Consider the following 5,541-nt stretch of genomic DNA (forward strand, 5'->3'; position numbering starts at 1 on the left):
GACTTCATAAAATGTTTTTTTTTTATTTGGTATTTTTAAAAGTATGTACATAATTACTAGGTTAAAATGTCTCGAGTATTCATATAACCACTGTTTCGCAGTAAGAACAACATTAAAAAAAATACAAGTCATTCTCATTGATAAATACAACAACACTGTACATGTTACTGTTTATAACATTAAAAAGAGTATTTTGGTTTTGAAATGTGTTTGCCTGCTTTCGTTCAAGATACAAGCAGGATTTTTCAGTTTTTTACAAAACCTGATTAAATGAATGAAGCAAAGATGAAAATTACATTTCACATGTTTTTATTACTCAAATTCTATTTTTACTTAAACAAGCGCAAGGAGGCCCTTGTTAAGTCTCCTTCACCTGGTTTACACCGGAAAATCCAGATACAGGGATATACAGAGAATGCCCTGATTGTCTCGGTGAAGTTTCAATGTATAAACCTTGCATAAAATGAACACAAAATAAAAAAAATGTAACACATTGGAAATATTACTCACGGTTTTAGCTAGCTTTTTTGTAGTTCAGCGCTGTACTTGTTACCTTATACTGATCGACGCTAATAATCCATAAACCATATTCACGAGGGCTCTCGACACTTAAATAAGGCTCACTTATCACTAACAAAACCACTGTTGACGTATCTTCCTAATTTCTTAAATGCACTTCCTGATCATTCCGCTTCAGTCTGTAGAAGGCGATCCGATCCGGTTACGCTGCAACTCTTCCTTCTTCCAGGCTGCAAGTTCACCGTTCAAGTTCGTTTTTGGGATCGAACTCACTATTCAATTCAGCATTTCAACGTAACGAAATATCAAAATGTCAACTGCTCGTGTCACTGCAAATTTTCCAAGTTTTGCCAGCAACGAGCGCGCGAACACGAACCGCAAAGACGCAACATCATAACATCTAACTGCCGACTGCAGTCTTTGTGCGCCAAAAGTCCAGAACAGTCTATTACTTAAGAGAGGAGTGAAGTATTCTTTATCCTCATTCGTTCCGGAGGAAAAGTCTTACATTAATCGGTTATATGTTTAACCAACGTTAAGTCTTTTTTAAGGTTTTAAATATTTCTAATATTGTTAATACAATGTACGAATGGGAACTATACCATCATAAGTTACAGGTAGTCATCTGGTCATTTGTCTGCAGGCAGAAGTGGGCTACTCCCATGAAGAAGGCACACATTATTGCAGTGGAAGTTGACATGGGTAAAGATGAAGGGATTCTGTTGTTGTACTGTGTTAATGGTATGAAAGGTGATTGCTGACTAGTATTCCCAATACACAGAGAACAACAGACTCCAGACATGGCACCTGGTGACTTCTAGTTCTTCCAAACTTTGAATGTACAGCGTGAGCACAAAAACACTCCCTGGTTTTGAAAGGGTATAACTTTAATACCAAAAGTAGTATTCTACAGAAATGTTCACAGTAGTTGTAAAAACTCATAAAGTTTTTGTGGTGTTCATTGGAATTACAAATGCTCAATGTGCGTGCCACCTGTTACGCGGGAAACATCGAGACGATAATCCAGCTCCAACTACACCTTCTCAAGAGTATCGGGTGTGATGAAGTTGACAGCTGTACTGATGCGTTCCTGAAGATGATTCAAGGTTGTGGGTAGTGGAGGTACATAGACCTGGTCCTTCACGAACCTCCAAAGGAAAAAGTCACAAACTGTCATGTCCGGTGATCGTGGGGGCCACTTGCATAGATTTTGATCATTGGGTCCAGCTCGTCCTATCCAACGGTGTGGGAGATTGTCATTCAGAAAGCTGCGTACAGATTGATGCCAGTGTGGGGGCGCTCCATCTTGTTGTAGAATGTAAGTCACCTCTCTCTGCAGCAAGTTGAGGAATTAACCAGTCACGTAGCATTGTTAAGTAGCTTTCACCTGTGATTGTTGGCCCCTCAAAGAAGAACGGACCGTACACTTGACGCTCTGACACTGCACAAAAAACATTCACCTTGGGTGAGTCACGTTCCACATCAAGAGTGGCATGCGGATGCTCGCTTCCCCAGATCCTAACATTATGCCTGTTCACTTTTCCACTCAAGTGGAAGGTCGCCTCATCACTAAAAATTATCTTTGTCAGAAGTGTGGATAGTCTCGCAAAACTCACGTCACTTTACCTTGTCATGTGGATATCACTTTTGAACCAATTGCAGCCGGTACGGGTGAAAACGCAAACGCTTCTGTAAAATCTTGCTTACGGTAGTTTGTGGCACCTGCAACTGCCTGCTGGCTTGACGTGTTGATTTTCTGGGACTGCGTACAAAAGCTTCTCGCACATGCTCCACAATTTCCTCAGAGATGGACGGTCGGCCAGAATGTTCTTTTCTTTGATCACAAATGCATCCTCTCTCAACAAATGTTTTATGCCACTGCAGAATGGATTTGTGTGTAGGTGGATCAACATTAAATTTCCGTTTAAATGCACACTGCACTCTCACAACACTGCTTGTTTTGACAAATTCTAACATGCACCAGCTTCTTTGCTGCGGAGTGAACGCCATTTTCGATGTTACTGCCCTCTAGCTACCGAATTCACAACTAGCGATTCTGAAAAGAAAGATTAAAATATTTTGAGTTAACTGAGCTTTGGATATCAATTTTATCAAAATATTCAAGTAACTATTAATTTTATGACATCTTGAAACCAGGGAGTGTTTTTGTGCTCACGTTGTATTGTCTGGGTACACCAGCAAAGATGATGTGAAATTAGTTTTTTTTGGTATGCAGGGCATGAACTTCACATGAGGAGCTTTCTCAGCTGGTACACTGCTACAAGTCGGGACATTGATAAATAGAGCCAGTATTTTTTTCTTCATGTCCATAATGCTATTTGTCACCAATATTCTGCTTTGTTCAAACTACCTCTCATAAATTAAGTTTCAAAGAGATTACACTTAAATATATTTTCTTTATAATTAAACATTGTGTATCTAAAAATAATTCGGAAAGGGAAAATGACATGATTATGAACAGCTTCCAAAACTGTTGACATAATTGACTTGAAGTGGGTTTGCAAACTTTCAGAAGGCAGTTAGTTTACTTTCGAGACACTGCAATCACTTTAATTGAGCAAGCAATATTTCATTTAGTGGCATGTCGGTACATTGCTCCAACTACCTGACATTTCAGACACAGAGTCAATTGTGGTCTCCATCTGGGACCAGAGTCGCTACCATTTAAACTGAACGGGGATGTAAGGAGTGACCTTTTGGAAAAGTCAACCTCATTTCCACATAGTAGACCCGGCATCTGGATCTACAATCATAACATATCTCATCAATAGTAGTGGAGCATAGGTATAACACATTTATTTTTGAAGTGGATCCAAGTTGATCAATTCTTACGTACAATTTTTATACACTCATGTTCATAAGTTAAGGGATTTGAGAGATCCACTAGAAAACATTGGGTCACTGCGATAATGGATGCACGAAAACATGCCCACACAGTCTCAGAGGCTGTTGCAAAGTCTCTAGCCAGGGCAGGTGCTGTGCTGGTTGGATATCTTCGGGCATTTAAAGCAAGATAACAATCCTGGCGCTGGGTTGTAGCACATGGTCTTCCATGCCCATAGTGCAGTTGAAAGTTTCTATCTGCCTGGAAGCATCTCCACGGACGAGAAATGATGTTACTGGTGACATTCAACTCCTGACCCACTTCTCACTGTCTTTAGCAAGCCTCTAATCTGCCGAGGAAACAGCCACGGGTAATGTCATCCAAATGTGTTCGCTGTGCCTTCCTGCTTCCCTACAACTTTAATACTGTGGGCTAAACACACACAACATGCAGTCAGAAACAATTTACTTAACACCTCTTCCCACACGGACTGTTCCAGCCACACGAATCTGTATTGTACATAGCTAGCATCGTACCGATCTGCCTTGATGTGTGTGTCATGTGTTTGTGTTGCCGGGGCATGTTTTCGTGCATCCATTATCGCAGGACCCAAGGTTTTCTAGTGAATCTCGCAAATCCCTTAACTGATGGACATGAGTGTACATGTGTGTCAACTAAGAAATTCCAAAACATGTCAATTAAAAATTGAACCATCTCTGCTAGTTATGACTGTGCATTACAACTATGACATGAAACATCCTAAATGAATATTATTTGCACAAAACTATTTTATTTTCAATCACTTGTTTGAGGGCATGAGTACAGTTTTGCATAAAATGCACATTTATTTTAAATCTCAAAATGTGGTCAAACATTGAACAGAACTTCCACATAATTTAGCTCTTGATGGCAATTTTTGAGTAGAGGGTATTCAAGATAACATCAACAAATGTCTTTACACTGTGGTGTATTTCACACATAGAATGTGACAGAGTGGTTAGCACATCTTGCTACAACACAGCAGTCCTGGGTTCAAATTCCAGTCTGGGCATGGGTCAGGGTGCAAAATTATTGAAAACTATTGGGGGGAAAAAGTTCTTCATCTTCAAATCCCCTCACCCACAAACATACGTGTATATTATACAATTTATATATTTGTACAGCCTGTCCTGACTCTCCGGGTGCTCGGAGACAACTGACTAGCCGCTTGTAGGTTAGGTAGGAACCCCCTCTACCGAATACAGTCACTGCGCGCGCGCTCCGAAGTACAGTCGCGGCGAAAAAAAATCAGTCCTATTACTTTCCGGACAAACCCTGTAATGTTAATAAAAGTAAACATAAATTACTCAATTAAAAATTTATTATTTTTAATAATAATACTATTAATATTAATTACATAAAATAAATTAATTTGTTACTTTCATACATATCAGATATTGCAAAGAAGCTAATTTCTTTAACAACTGGTTAAGGGTGTTAATAAATTATGAAATAGTTCAAGTAGTTTTATTATGTGCAAGTTTTTGTTTAGTTTGTGCATTATGTTAATATAAATCAATTAGATTTCATAGTTATTATTGTATTGCATTCTTATTTTACTTTTATTGTGTGTATTGATGTAGATTTGTTAACAATCTCTTGAGAGAGAATAAATTCAATACTCACAACTGCACTAATTTCTGTGTGTTTTCGATATTATTCTCAGTAAAGTATGTTTGAAATTTAAAGTAATTGCTTATCTTTTGTTTGTTATAACAAAAACTTCGTTAATAATAATCGTACACAGTGTAATTAATATAGGTTACACTTTTCTTAACCTAGCTGCAATGCATGGCTCTAACTTATTCACTGACAAAGTCATTCATGTGTCACTTGGATTTACCCACCCTGGCTGACTATATTCCAGTAGGTCATTTAAAATCTACATCTACCGCCTAAAAAATTTAAAATCACAATAAAAAAATAAAATCATTCTGAAATGTCATTACCTCAAAACGTCTGATGGAAATTAAAACACCAAGAACATAAGTTTCATGAGCTCATTCTCAAATTTACTGGCAAAAATGCATAATGTAAGTAAGCTACAATTACATCAAAACTAAGCAGATTAAATAAAAAATAAATCACCTCTAAGCAAAATGTTAGAATCTCAGAATAATCTCACGCAATTAAACGCA

Source organism: Lepisma saccharinum, chromosome 27, assembly GCF_977018435.1.
Source record: "Lepisma saccharinum chromosome 27, izLepSacc3.1, whole genome shotgun sequence".
Lineage (NCBI taxonomy): Eukaryota > Metazoa > Arthropoda > Insecta > Zygentoma > Lepismatidae > Lepisma > Lepisma saccharinum.